This window comes from Silene latifolia, chromosome Y, assembly GCF_048544455.1.
Source record: "Silene latifolia isolate original U9 population chromosome Y, ASM4854445v1, whole genome shotgun sequence".
Lineage (NCBI taxonomy): Eukaryota > Viridiplantae > Streptophyta > Magnoliopsida > Caryophyllales > Caryophyllaceae > Silene > Silene latifolia.
The window spans coordinates 175525195-175539691 of NC_133538.1; the positions used below are offsets into that span (position 1 = coordinate 175525195).

The 14497-nt window shown below is 38.2% G+C and overlaps 1 long non-coding RNA gene across 2 annotated transcripts; it reads left to right on the forward strand.

The window, feature by feature from the left end:
* The first annotated feature begins 1101 nt into the window (after positions 1 to 1101).
* On the forward strand, positions 1102 to 2928 carry LOC141627313 (uncharacterized). 2 transcript variants are annotated; one of them, XR_012536878.1, is made up of 3 exons: positions 1102 to 1288; positions 1398 to 1477; positions 2677 to 2928. It is a non-coding gene; the product is annotated as an uncharacterized LOC141627313 (long non-coding RNA). The 2 variants fall into 2 exon arrangements; XR_012536877.1 differs by having other exon boundaries at positions 1102 to 1477.
* The last annotated feature ends 11569 nt before the right edge of the window (positions 2929 to 14497 follow it).

Sequence of the window (14497 nt, forward strand, 5' to 3'; positions counted from 1 at the left end):
TTATAAATTATACTTTTACGGTTTCTAAATGATTTTACCAAAACTCAACGACGCTCATATCTCTCTAATCACCCTAATCACTCTCAAAGCTAATTGATCGATCGCGAGTCTACACTTCCGTCTCTTGTCTCGATTTCTTTGGTAAGTCTCTAGTTCTTGTAATCAGCTAATAGGTTGTCTTTTAGGGTTTGGCCCTAATTATTGTTTTGGGTTAATTTGGGGATTTAGGGTTTGGTCATCATATGTGTGTTGATTGTTAATCATCATTGTTGTAGATGACGATGTGGTATTCGTTATGCATTTGTATGATTGATTGCAGTGTAGCGGATTGCGAAAAGGTAGGGTTTCCCTACTCAGTTTTACTGTTTAAGTGAATTGAGATTTATGTGGTAATTGTTGTACGATTGATATTGTGATCATCTGTTGGTGTTGGTGTTGGTGTTGGTGTTGGTGTTGTGATGATTGTGGTGGAGTCACTTGCGGGAGTGGCTTTACACCCTAGTTCGCCCTCCGTGGAACCCGCCACGGGAGGGGATGTGCACATTAAGGGACATGTATTATTGCTCGTTGATGAGCAGGACCATGGTGGGTGTGGTTGCGGTCCTCCACCGCTGCGGGTTGTGATTGGGAGTTGGAGATGGTTGATGATTACTGTTATCTTTCGTACTTGTCTTATTTTGATTATACAGTAACTGACCCCGTTGTTGTTTGCAAAATCTGTGGTGATCCATTCGTGGATGATGCGCAGATTGTGACAGGTGATGGAGTTCTTAGCTATGGGGCAGTCATGGGGAGTCACCACTCGAGTCTAGCTTCCGCTGTCAAGAGACTTAGCTTTCATTTCTAGTTGTCTGACTTTCACAGCTGTACTCTGGTTTTGGTTTTGGAGAACATGTAAACTTTATTCATTTATACTTTAATAATTGTGTTTTGAATTGTCAACTTTGATATACTAACCTCGGGAAACCGAGATGGTAACAGTCTCTCATGCTAGGGTGGTCCTTGGTAAGGCACCTTGGTATGTGGAGGTGTTACAATTTTTCTGTATTATATATTCTTGGCACTATCAATTATGTGACCTCCAGTTTAGGATAAGTTAGTTTTCGTAAATCATTTTGATACGTCTATTTTAAGACATATTACCTTCGATTCTTTAGAATTCCCCCCAAATTCTCTAATCCATAAAAGGCAATAGCGAGCTATAGAGAAATCTATATTCTAATAACTGATTGGTAATTATGGAACAGTGCAATCGTTTGTAAATATATAACTCTTGCATAATGATGAGGTTCTCCGTTCTCTATGCAACTCTTATATACTAAAGGAGAGCTTTGTGTAGATAAATGATAGAGTAATTTTTTTGTTTCCATGTTGATCTCTATTGTGTTTTGTTGAAGGAACTACTGTGATACAAGGAGAGATGGCATAGAAGCAATATTCTCCATTTCATAAATATAATCAGATGGCATATTAGCAGGTATGTTGCACTCATATTAACGATTTGCTATACAAATAAGATCAATGTATTAAGGATATTATAGCTTGACCTTTAGTCAACTATAATCTCACGTAACAATCTCCTAAACATATGTGCACATGCTCCTATTCTTTTGTATTTACTTAGTCAATTAGTTGAACCTATTCTAATTATCCAATACAATATACATATTATCTTATTCTCTTCATGGTATCAGAGAAACCTAAGCTAACTAATGCTAGAAATTAGGAAGAGGAGTCTAACTAATTGACTAAGTAAATACAAAAGAATAGGAGCATGTGCACATATGTTTAGGAGATTGTTACGTGAGATTATAGTTGACTAAAGGTCAAGCTATAATATCCTTAATAGCTAATTGATACCGTAAAATCTAAGAAAACTGTTTTGCCTATTGATTCCAACTCTCATTTTATCTTAGTTTGTATATTCGAGCTATCGAAGGATGAATTGTTGGTTCGCAAGACTATATGATGCTGTAAATTGTCGAATTCAGTTTTGTCATCAAGGTGTCATCTCTAAGGCTTTACAGTACATCAAGCTATTTTTTTTTGCAACATTCGTTTTAGTTGGAATTTTTCCGGGCGAGACCATTAATTTTCTTATGTATGTGTTTTTCTTTTTAACGTGATATAGTTCTAATAATTTGATCAGGAGACTAGCTAGATGCTTTGTATTAGTTGACATCAAAATGGATTCATCACTTTAAATTTTGTGGAGCCTATCTTATCCTTACTCACCAGTCACTTCTTTATAAAAGTTATTGTATAAACTAATTCTGATTTTCACTATAATTGCAAATAACAATTAGTTAGAATTAAGGTGAAGCGTTTTTTTAGCTGACCATGTCAGAAATGGACTCTAACAACAATTGAAAGTGTTAAGAAGCCTCAGTATTATTGTCCTTCCGACATTCAATATGTAGTCATCCATAACTTCAATGAATATTCAAATACGTAATTGATTGCTTTAATAATTCAAAGTTTAGATGACTAAATTCATGTTACGGTGTTCGTTTTATTTGGTACAGAGTACTTTTGTTCTTTTTGTGGAAGATACACTGTAAATTTTAAAGAAATCCTTGGACATGAGTAGATAATTGTTGGATTTAATCACTTTCTCTCTTTTGAAGAATTGTGTGGATCTGATGGCAAATTTTTGATCTTTTCTGTTTATCACAGGGATGAGGTTGATGTGTGTGACCCTCAAAGAACCAATGATAGACGGATGAGCATGTAGACTTCCTTAATCCTATCACAAGCTCCCTATTAGCTCTCTTTTGATGTTCCTTTTATATAGTCTTTTATAAATCAAATATTGATTTATTTATTATTTTGTTGCTTTGCATTAGGATGAAAAATTGTAAGCAAAAACGATAAAGCACTTAGTATTACAATGTTGAGCACCTTTAATAATGTTCTTTTAATGATCAACTCCTTGGAACGTTGGGCACTGTTGATGATGTTCTTGCTATTACAATGCTAAGAGTATTTGCTATGATGGTGGGTGTGACTCACTCGGTGATGAGATAGTTATTAGCGTGGATGTACTCTTATATAGTTTGGCTAGATATCTAGACAAAGATAGTTGAAGTTCAAATGTTTTGTTATTTTTGGTAGCTGCATTAATCAAAATTATTTTAACTTCAGGTAGTGTTTGTAAACGCGGAATTGATTACATTTTCATGATTTCAATTGTATAAATCAAAATGTTTGAATTCAACTCCAAATTCAATTCCAAAAATTCATTTGGGAAATCCATGAAATTGGAATTGGAATTGGGCAGGACAGATATGAGTTAATGTCATCAATTTTTTTTTATTTGAAAAAATTAAATAGTCACGGAAAATATTTGCTATTGAAAAAAATATCATAAATAAAAAAATTGCGAAGAAATTTGCATAACAAAAAAAACGTAAATAACGATGTAATTGAAATGACTACTATATGGTAGGAATTTGAGAGGCTTAAATTTTAATTAGGTTGTAATTGATAAGGAATTAAGCCAATTCAAAATTTTAAAGGTTACATTAGAAATGTCTTAATTTCGAATTCAATTGCAATTCTAGGTTTCCAAACATCGCATCAATGTTGATGCTTAGTAGTATGGTGAACAATAATGTCATTCTGAACTCATTTATGCAACGCTTTCTGATGACAGAAATACATGCTCATTAAATTTCCCGTATTTCATAATCTGATATGGGTTTTCATGTGTTCTCCATGTATAATTGCCCAATAATAACATTTACGGTGTAATTGTGTATTTTTTGGGAGCAAGGAGTGGAAGACTCATAAGGATTTTGTGTTATGCTATTTTGTCTTCGTCAAGCTTCTCGATGCTGGTTCAAGAAACTCACAGCCTCCCTTAGTCCCTTAGTCCCTTATGGTGTATGGTTTTACACAATGTACTTCTGATTATTTATTGTTTAGTTATGTAACGTTTGGCGTCGAAGTATATATCTTGGTTTATGTCGACAATTTGGTGATTGCAGACAATGACGCAGAGGGTATTCGTTGTGTTAAGGAGTTACCTTGGTACGTGTTTTTTATATGAAGGATATGAGCATTTTGAAGTATTTCTTGGACCTTGAGGTGGTGAGAAATTAAATTCTTCTGGTATTTTTTTCGTCAGCGAAAATATGCCTACGATATACTTACTGACTGAGGCGTCTGTTTTAAGACATATTACTTTCGATTGTCCTTACATTCAAGTCAATATCGCTTCTCAATATTTGGGAAATTCGTGTTTGGCCCCATCACAAGGTTGTGAAGATATTTGAGAATTTGTGTTGTCTCTATTTGCAATGAAGAAAAGAGCTACTTCATACCTATTTATACAAAACAGTGCTTATACTACTTTCATGATTTTGCCATATATAAACATAATGTTATATATAAATGCATATTATACCCGTGCATTTTGCACGAGTTACACACTAGTGTTTGTAATACTCATGTTTAATAACGTTACATATGAACAAATATTTAACTAAAATTTCAAAATAATCATCCAATAATATCGACATATGCAGATCTATAATTTTTCACACATTTTTTTTCTCATTTGTTCATTATTTTTTGGATCCACATGCAACTTAATTTTCTTTTTTTCATAAATTGAAAAGTTCACAGATGGCCATAGTTCTTAATTAACTTGTAATTTTACTTTTATTTTTTTTAAATTGAATTTTTTTATTTAATTTTCACATAGTTTTAATCCTTACACTTATAAAAGTTTGCTTTGGTATACACTGTAGCTATGAATAGTACATTGCAAACCTCCACCCTTGATCTCTCACTCTCAATCCTATCCCTCCATTTACCCTCTTTAATTCCCTGCCCTTCTTCCTTCATTCCGCCTTCTCATTCTCCAACCTACTTCGTTCCCTCTCAACCGCAACTTGTCTTCTTCATTCTGCCTTCCATCTTAATGTCCACTCTCACAAACCCTAACAAATTCAGTTGTCGCACAATCGCTGGCCATTTTCGCGATTAGGGTTTCGATCTGGTGAACTTAGTTCTTCTCTTTCTCCTTTCTCTTGAAAATATGTCTTCCCCTTTTTCTAAATTAGGGTTTCGATTTTAACATCAATTGCAATTTAATACCCTTATTTCTACAATTCTGCTCATTTTAAGGTTATTGTTATTGACGATCCTTGTATTATACATAGTATTTTGTGCTAATTAGTGGTCGTTTCCCTCTTTTCAGCTCCGGTTTACGAATTCTGCTTGGAGGTCTTCTTCATTCTTCACTTCACTCTTCTATCAAAGCTCATACCACACCACGATGATGATTCGATGACGATCGGTGCTGCTGATGATGGCGACTACTTATTTTTTCAGGGTCATTATCGATTTTCTTCTTCCGTTGTTGGTTAGTTTACTCTTTGTTTTCTGGATTTTTCCTTATTTCCATTATCAATCTCCTTTTTCTCATTGTTGGTTAGTTTACTCATTATTTCATGGTTCTTTTTCGTCTCTCTTAAATATACTCCGTAATTTTAGATTCATCGACATCACCGCAATTCAATTCGGGATCATCATCGCGCTTCAGCTGCAGGTTATATACTTTTCATCTCACTTCTTCGTAATTTTAGATTATAATTTTTTTTTGGTGTTCGGACGTTGACCGTCTTCCTTGCTGGGCTGTTTTGGTTCATGTGCCATTCAATTCCCGTTCTTTCTGCAATTCTCCTTATTTTAGGCGTGATTGTTATTTATAATCCCCGGATGTTTCTGGGGAGATGATGATTATACTCTCCCTTTAGGCACACATGTTGATTCTATTGTATTAATTACTAATGACTTGGTTCCGGATTGTTATGTGTTATCACTGTCCACAGCCACCACCGTATAACCCTCACAACGCACAACAACAACAACCGCCCAACACCCTCCCAGGCTAGGCCACGAACGTGGGTTAAAACCCAGCCCAAAGACGGTTTCAATAACAACAACACATGAAAATTCTCAGTTTAACACCCAAATACATGGTCAACGGCAGGTCTAGAGTGGGTCAATGTCGAGGCGGGTCAACGGTATAAATTAATTAAGATATAGATTAGTATAAGACGGTCTTACCTCAAGATCTCGAGACAGAGAGACAAAAGGTTCCCTTCTTCTAATCTCTCTCTTCTCTCATTTTCTCTCTTTAAAATGTGTGGTGGAGGATTGTATGAAATGAAACAGGATGGAGTAGTATGGGTGGATGGAGTGTATATATAAGGGTAGAATGGTAGGTGGGAGTATATAATACATGTATTATGTATTATGTATTATGTATTATTATTATTATGTATTATGTATTATGTATTATGTATTATTATTATTATAATTATTATTATTATTACTATTATTATTATTATTATTTTTATTGAAGGATGCGCGCAGCTTTCATTAAAATAAAAATAAAAGTTTACATGAAATTGGTGGGGAGCCGAGAAACAATCTGGGCTCCCACACCCTTAGCAATAGCAAAGTTAAATCTAGTAAAAATGTAAGCGGCCACCCGAGCCCCCGCATCCTAAGATACCGAGAATTTCTGGATCCGCTTGAGCAAGGAAACAAAGATCCAACCTGACTCCCCAAGTGAAGAGAAAGAGAAAGGAAGGAAACCATAACCCGCTACCGCGCACAAATCCCCATACTTAGCACACTTTCGCTGAGCAGCATCAGCGACAACCTGGCCAGGCACAAAATCTGTCATCCCAGTCTGAGTCAAAGGAGAAGAACCTGTCAAGTCAACACACACATCACGCCCCCTGCCACAAGAATAAAGCAATAAATCCGCAGGACGAAGAGAGCCACCATGTCCATCAACCAAACCGATACCAACCTCCTTTCCCGCAGTAATACCAGATCTATAGCAGATGTCGAAAAGAGTGTCCCAGACAAGGTTATGCCGATGTTTAACGCCCACAAAGCATCAAGTCAAGAAACAACGTGGTCCTTAAAAACATCCTCAGCAAAAACCCGAGAGCAAGCCGGACAGGGCCTAGAGACCGTGAATAACGGAACACCAAGACGATACCCCAGCACACTACGGTAAGTCCTCCCGTTCATAGTCTGGCCCGACCCCGAGATAGGAACCACACGTAACCAATCAGAGGAGTGAGAACCCTGCTGGGACTGCCATAAAGCAAGCTGGCGTGGTGTCAAAGAGAAAACAGACTCTGAGGCAGCAGCAACCGTCGCGAACTAATGTCCGCCAATTTCTTCATAAGTTTGGGGGCAGCAATTTCACTAGGGTTACCTAAAATACCAGATCCTGGAGTCCCAGTAAACATCTGCGCGACATCATCAAAAGCAGGGCCAGCAGCTACAATACCAGAAAGGCCGAGGAGCTTAGCCTGCAAACCAGCAGACTGCAAACGGGACTCAATAAAAGCATAAAATAAAACATCTCCCGCCGCATAGACACCAAGACCACCAAGCTGAAAAGGGAATGTAGCAAGGTGCCACTGCCAATCCCCAAAACCCGGCCCTGAAATAATAATAATAATAATAATAATAATAATAATAATAATAATAATAATAATAATAATAATAATAATAATATTATTATTATTATTATTATTATTATTATTATTATTATTATTATTATTATTATTATTATTATTATTATTATTATTATTATTATTATTCCATCTTATTACTCAAGTCGTATAATCCAATATTAATTTATAAAATATATTCTCTCATTTGCGGTTGACTAGCCTTTGACCGAGGTAAATAAAATATGGGTATTACATCATCAATTGGTATGCACCACCTCCATTTGAACCTAAGACTTCTGTCTCCATGCAACTCAAACCTTGAGGTTTCACCTCTATCTAACGCTCTTTTCCACTCTTGGATCTTGGTATCACTTGATTGCTTCTCCCGGGTTTCATCGTAAAACTCGGGTTCTAGAGTCAAGTCTCTAATTGCCTCCCCTCTTCGTATCATATGAATACCATCTTCTTCACTTGTTCCTTTAGCTTTAGCATGGACAAAGCGGTACACAAAGAGCATCGGCTACCACATTAGCTTTCCCTTCATTCTTGGTATACCATTTCCATGTCATATTCCCCAATGAGTTCAATCCATCTTCTTAGCCTCATATTCAACTCCTTTTGGGTGTAGATGTATTTTCAAACTCTTATGATCGGAAAACACCTTAAAGGTTGCTCCATATAGGTAGTTCCTCTAAATCTTTAAGGTAAAAACATGGGCTCCCAACTCTAGGTCATGTGTTGGATAATTCTCCTCATATGGCTTCAATTGGCGCGACGCGTAAGCAATAACTTTGCCATTTTGCATAAGTACACATCCCAAACCATTCTTTAAAGGATCGGTATAAACTTCAAAATTCTCACTTCCCTCCGGCAAGGATAACACCGGAGCCGTGGTTAGGCGCTCTTTTAAGGTCAAGAAGGCCGTCTCACAACTCCCGTCCTACTTGAAACGGGTTTCTTTCTTCATCAACGATATGAAAGGTCTAGCGATCTTAGAGAAAGATTTCACAAATCGTCGATAATATCCTGCTACACCTAAGAAACTTTGTATATTCTCTGCATTTTTGGGTGCTACCCACTTTGACATGGCTTCAATCTTTGTAGGATCCACGGCCACTCCTTCCTTTGATATTACATGTCCTAATAAAGCCACCTTCTCCAACCAAAATTCACATTTAATAAGCTTGCCATAAATTTGATGGTCCCTTAAGGTTTGCAACACGATCCTCAAGTGCTCTTCATGTTCTTCTTTGGTCTTGGAGTAGACCAAGATGTCTTCTATAAGCACCACCACAAATTTGTCCAATTATGAACTAAACACCTTATTCATAAGATCCATGAATACGGCCGGGGCATTTGTCAACCCAAACGGCATCACCACAAACTCATAATGCCCATACCTTGACCGAAATGCGGTTTTCGGAATGTCCTCCTTCTTGATTTTCAATTGATGGTAGCCCGATCTCAAATCGATCTTTGAAAACACACCGGCTCAACTAAGTTGATCAAATAGATCATCAATCCTCTGTAATGGATATTTGTTCTTCAGGGTGATGCTATTCAATTCTCGGTAGTCAATACACAACCTCATAGTACCGTCTTTCTTCTTCACAAATAGAACCGGTGCTCCCCACGGTGAAACACTAGGCCTAATGTAACCCTTATCTGCCAATTCACAAAGTTGCTTCTTCAATGCTTCTAACTCCTTAGGACCCACCCGGTACGGGGCTTTAGAGATTGGTCCCACTCCCGGCTTCAAGTCCATACTAAACTCTACTACTTCCCTTGGTGGAGGTAATCCGGATAACTCCTTCGGAAATATATCCTCAAATTCCCCCACTACCGGTATATCTTGAGCTTGTGGTCTTTTCATGCTCGTATCCCACACATGACACAAAAGCATAGGACAACCCTTCTTCAAACATGTCTTTAAGGTCATCACCGTAATGAGCTTCACCTTGGGCTTGACCAAGTTGCCTTTGTACGACACTCTAGTACCCTTAGGTCCTTTCAAAGCTATTTTCTTTTGATTACAATCTATATTGGCATTGTGTTTACTTAGCCAATCCATCCCCAAAATTACTTCAAACCCCTCTAAAAGAAATTCAAAACGGTTCAACAAAAAGTTTTTTTCATGCACCAAAATCGACACCCCTCTATACAATTTTGAACACACCACGGACTCTCCAGAAGGTAAGGACACATCATCGTTTGCTAACACCAATCCCTAAACCTAGGGTCGACACACGACTCTTAGACACGAAAGAATGTCTGGCTCCCGGGTCAAAAAAAAGCAAAACAAGGATGAGAATTAACGAGAAATGTACCAGAGACAACATGAGCATCCTCCTCGTTGCTTTTCTTGTCCATGGCAAAGAGCTTGCCACTAGTCTTAGGCTCCCTTTGCACCGTGCTTGCTTAGTTAGTCGGCCTAGCTTCCAAAGTGTGGCCTCCAATGTTGCTTGTTGCCTTTGATGGTGCTCCCATATTGAAGTTCCCATAGTTGTTCCCACCATTGAAGCTAGAGTTGGAATTCCTTTGATTGTTCCATGCTCCCAAATTTCGGTTGCTTGCTCCACTTTGGGAAGGTGTGTGGTAAGAGCTTCTTTATCCAAACTTCAGGTTGGACCCCTTTGGAGTGCTAGTTCAATCATTCCTTTAGTGGCCAAGGACACCACAATTGTAACATCGCAAGCCACCACCTTCACTAGCGGCTCTCCCTCCATAGCCGCCCGGCTTCCCATAACCGCCCACTTGTGATCCCCTCCGAGTAAGACTTTGCTTGATTATAGGTGAACTTCTTTTGTTGATGCCCGCCGCCTTCACTCTCGGTTTTCCTCTTCTCTCCGGTCCTCTCTTTAGCATCCTTGGTCATGTTGATAAGCCTTTCCGCATTTCCGGCTCTACGATACACCTCTTTCACGCTAGTCAACTCTCACGGTGGAAGCTTCTCTAAGATTTTCACAGTCAAGCGTCCTTCAAACTTAAGAGCCAAGTGGGATTGGCTAAGGTGAATGTCTTCCACATAGGTATCAAGCTCATTAAAGCAGATGTAGTAGTCTTGCACCGTCATTGCGTCAATTATCACAAATCGGTCAAACTCCGCCCGGAGCTTACACCTAACATGCTCGGGGATAAACTCATTCCTCATATCCATCTTGAAGTCGGCCTTGGAAATAGCGACCTCGCCCTTTTCCTCATAGTAGTCTCTCATGGCACCCCTCTCCTTTTACCACCATCCTCTCGCTAGATGTCCTAGGTAGAAAGCGGCTTGCTCTACCTTGAGTTCTTCAGGACAACTTACCACTTCAAAGAGATTTTCCATTTCTCTTACCCAATCACTAAAGAGATTAGGTTCGCCCACTCCAAGGTATTTGGTGGGTCGGTGACGTGAGATAGCAGTACTCACGGCCGAGGCATCTATTGTCGCATCCCTCTCTCTAGTGACATTCTGAAGAACTTTGGTGATAGCCTCATTTTGTGCAACAATCCGATTCACCTCCTCCTTGGACCTATGGGGTGGTGATGAGGGAGTCCTTTTATGATCTCTCGACATCTTATCTCTTAAATAAGAATAGAAAACGTCAATACATGTCTCACATTAAGAGACAAACGATATTGACCAACATACAAGTCAACTCAGTCGATTATAGGGCTCCACTCGGTCAAGTGAACTTCACTCGGTTGAGTGACAGTTCCCTTCGGTCGAGTGCCTAAACTTCCAGGAGGTTTCAAGAATTTACCAAATAGCCCACTCGGTCGAGTGGATCCTTTGCTCAATCGAGTGCTACACATCAGGAGATGTTTCTGAATCTGGAGACTGCCCACTTGATCGAGTGGTATGGGTACTCGACCGTGTTTCTTTTCCTACTTGAACGAGTACGCCCTCTAAAGGATCTTGTACCCATCCTGACTCACATATGTTTGCATATAACCCTATTTCACATGTTTCTAAATGCAATCATTGAAGAAAATAACATAGATACGACATGAAACACACATAAAATGAAATATATAGCATGTGAGTAACGCTTTTCTTCAATTGTAGATGTATCTATCACACCAACATACTCATATGCATTCACATAGTTCTCATTGATTTTATCACCACTACTCTTAGGATCACATTATAGACTACCAACATGGATTCACCTTTTATGCACAAGACAAACATGTGCAACATCCATATGACACAACAAAGAACGTCCCATACACCCCATCACGTTGTGAGGGCAAGAGCACAATCTTAGGACGTCTCCCAAGCTTGTCACTAGCTCCTAACGACTCAAACCGGGTTCATTTTAATATACACTCATCTGTCCATTGATTCATTAGTTTAGGCTCCAAAATCGTCGCTTTGATACCACTTTGTAACACCCACATAAGTCGGGATCCTTCCTTAAGGCAACCCCAACCCAGAGGGTGCCACAAGACTTGGTTTCCCAAGTTTATAGTGCAAACAAACGAATATAAAGCAATTTAAGGCAAGTAGTTTAACTCCATAACATAAGATTGATAAATAGCTAAGTCGGATCAAGTTACTACAAGTTAAGAGGTGCACAAGGCCACCCCAATAATACAAACCTTCATAAATTGAAAGGAGTCTAAATGTAAAGAAATCTAGAATAACAAAAGTGTTGACTCACTAAAAGTGAAGACCGTTCCCTAAAGCCGTCGAGTTAATATATGCAAGTCCTACCTGTCAAACACTGCACCCCATATGGGAAGAAATCACCATATGGTTCACCACAGACATTTAAAATACAAGGTTAGCCTTAACAATACAAATGTTCATAAATGTCATGCTACTATGATAACCTACATGATTATGCAAATGAATGTGTAACACCCGCGAATTTCTCATTTTGACAATTAAAATTTATCTAACCGTTTAATTAATTTATTTTATATTTTTAAATTATTTAATTTAATTAATTCTTTTTAAGCACAAATTTTATAAAAAGAATATTCTAAAGCTTAATTTATATAAAAACACGTATTATAGTCGGATATTAATAATAGGTGAAAATAATAATGATATTTCCGTCTTATGTTACCGTCTAGCAAAGATCGTTGCATTTCTATTATAAAGCTGTCTCTTTTCGAACCAACCCGATTCCGACAACACATCACACCCACCTAACATCCTACACTCTACTTTTAAAATACCTCATTTATATATATTTATCTTTTATTACTATATATTATTACTATCATTATTATTATTATTATTATTATTATTATTATTATTATTATTATTATTATTATTATTATTATTATTATTATTATTATTATTATTATTATTATTATTATTATTATTATTATTATTATTATTATATCTCTCACTCTCACCCTACCGTCCCCACCCTCCCTTTCTCACTTCTTTTCTTTTCATTCTAACACCAGCAACAACGATTCCCTGCAACAACAACAAACCCAGACCAACTCCATTTTCGTGACATAAAAACCTCAGATCCCGCCTCCATTCTCAACCAAATTCGATAAATTTTACACCAATAGCTTCCTCATCTCGCCCTCCTTCTCTGTATGTAAGAAAGAGCCAGACTTTCGTCATGTTTCATTTCGTCCGTCTTTCAAAGGATGCGGGTTTTGAGCTTTTCTGTGCCATTTTTGGGTTTGAGATCATCCTAGGGCGATTCCTTGGACTTTAAGAGATCAAAAACAGGTAACGGTGATAGGTTACTCGACAAATGTCGAAATTTCCGTCTTATGCGTTGTGTTATATGCTCTTATGTTATAAAGTTTAATTCTTTATATTTTTCCTCATTGGTATGCTTAATTTTATCGCGTCAATCCCGCCTTTATGCTCGTATTCGCTTGCTGTATTCACGAAATAAGTGTATTATATTTCCGTCTCAAGGTGTTCTTAATTTGGATTGTTTTAAAGCTGTCTTTGGAGCCGTGAAAGGCGGGTGTTGGTGCTGAATTGTGGAACGGTTTCATGTAGACCTTCGGGACTGTTTTGGGCTCGCTTTATACTTGTGAATTTTTCGTCCTTTTCACGCTTGAAAATCCGTCTTAGGTTCGTCTCAAAATTGATTGTCCATTGTTGCTGGAAATCCCATTTTGCGGGTTGTTTTGTGGACTGTTTTAGGATGTGTTGTACCCTGTTTTAGAGACGGATTTTATTTAGTTCTCGGGACTGTTTTAGGGTAGTTTTTACATGTACATGGGGACTGTTTCGGTACCAGTTATGGTGCAGTTTTGTGAGCCTTCGGACTGTTTTGGGACAGTCGAAATAGAGGTCGTATGGTCTGTTTTTGAGACGGGTATGTGGGGCTGGTTGCTGGCTGTTTAGCAGCCGTGGAGGAAGGGTTGGACAAGTTGGTTATGGGTTGGTTATGGGTTGGTTATGGGCATGGTTACATGATGTTTATGAGGACTGTTTTGGGCGAGAATTTGCAGGTCAAGTAGACGGTTTTACACGGCTGAAATGATGACCCAATGGACTGAAATTTGGTTGTATGAATTGGATAAATTGTTGTTGTAGTATTTGAGACCATCACATTTTTGGTTTGAAGTAAATTCTAGTCTTATGGTCACATGGTTATATGAAATGGGTGATTTAAATGAGTGGATTCTACCTTCTTCATACTTTAAATTTTGTCTTTAAGTGCCTTAGTTACGAGGCTGTTTTGGGTGGTAAATTGTCGTGTTTGTGGTGCTGTTTTGGGGCGTAAAAGTGGTGGTTTATGGGCTGTTTTAGGACAGTCAAGCATGGGTTTTGGTAGATGAGATGGGTAGTTGTTTAGGAAGAGTGTTGGTGATAGTGTGGCCTGAGTAGGAGTGGCCTACGACCTGAGCTGGGACTGCCTGAGGCCTGGTCAGGGGCTGCCTGGGGCTGCCTGCGACCATGGTCAGTGGCCAGGGCTGAGGTTGAGTCGTGGCCTAGCCTCGGGTTGTGTACCTTCTTGAGTCGATATAAATTCGTGTTTGGTCTATTTAAAACCCGTCTCACGCTTTATATATCTTAATTCATTAAA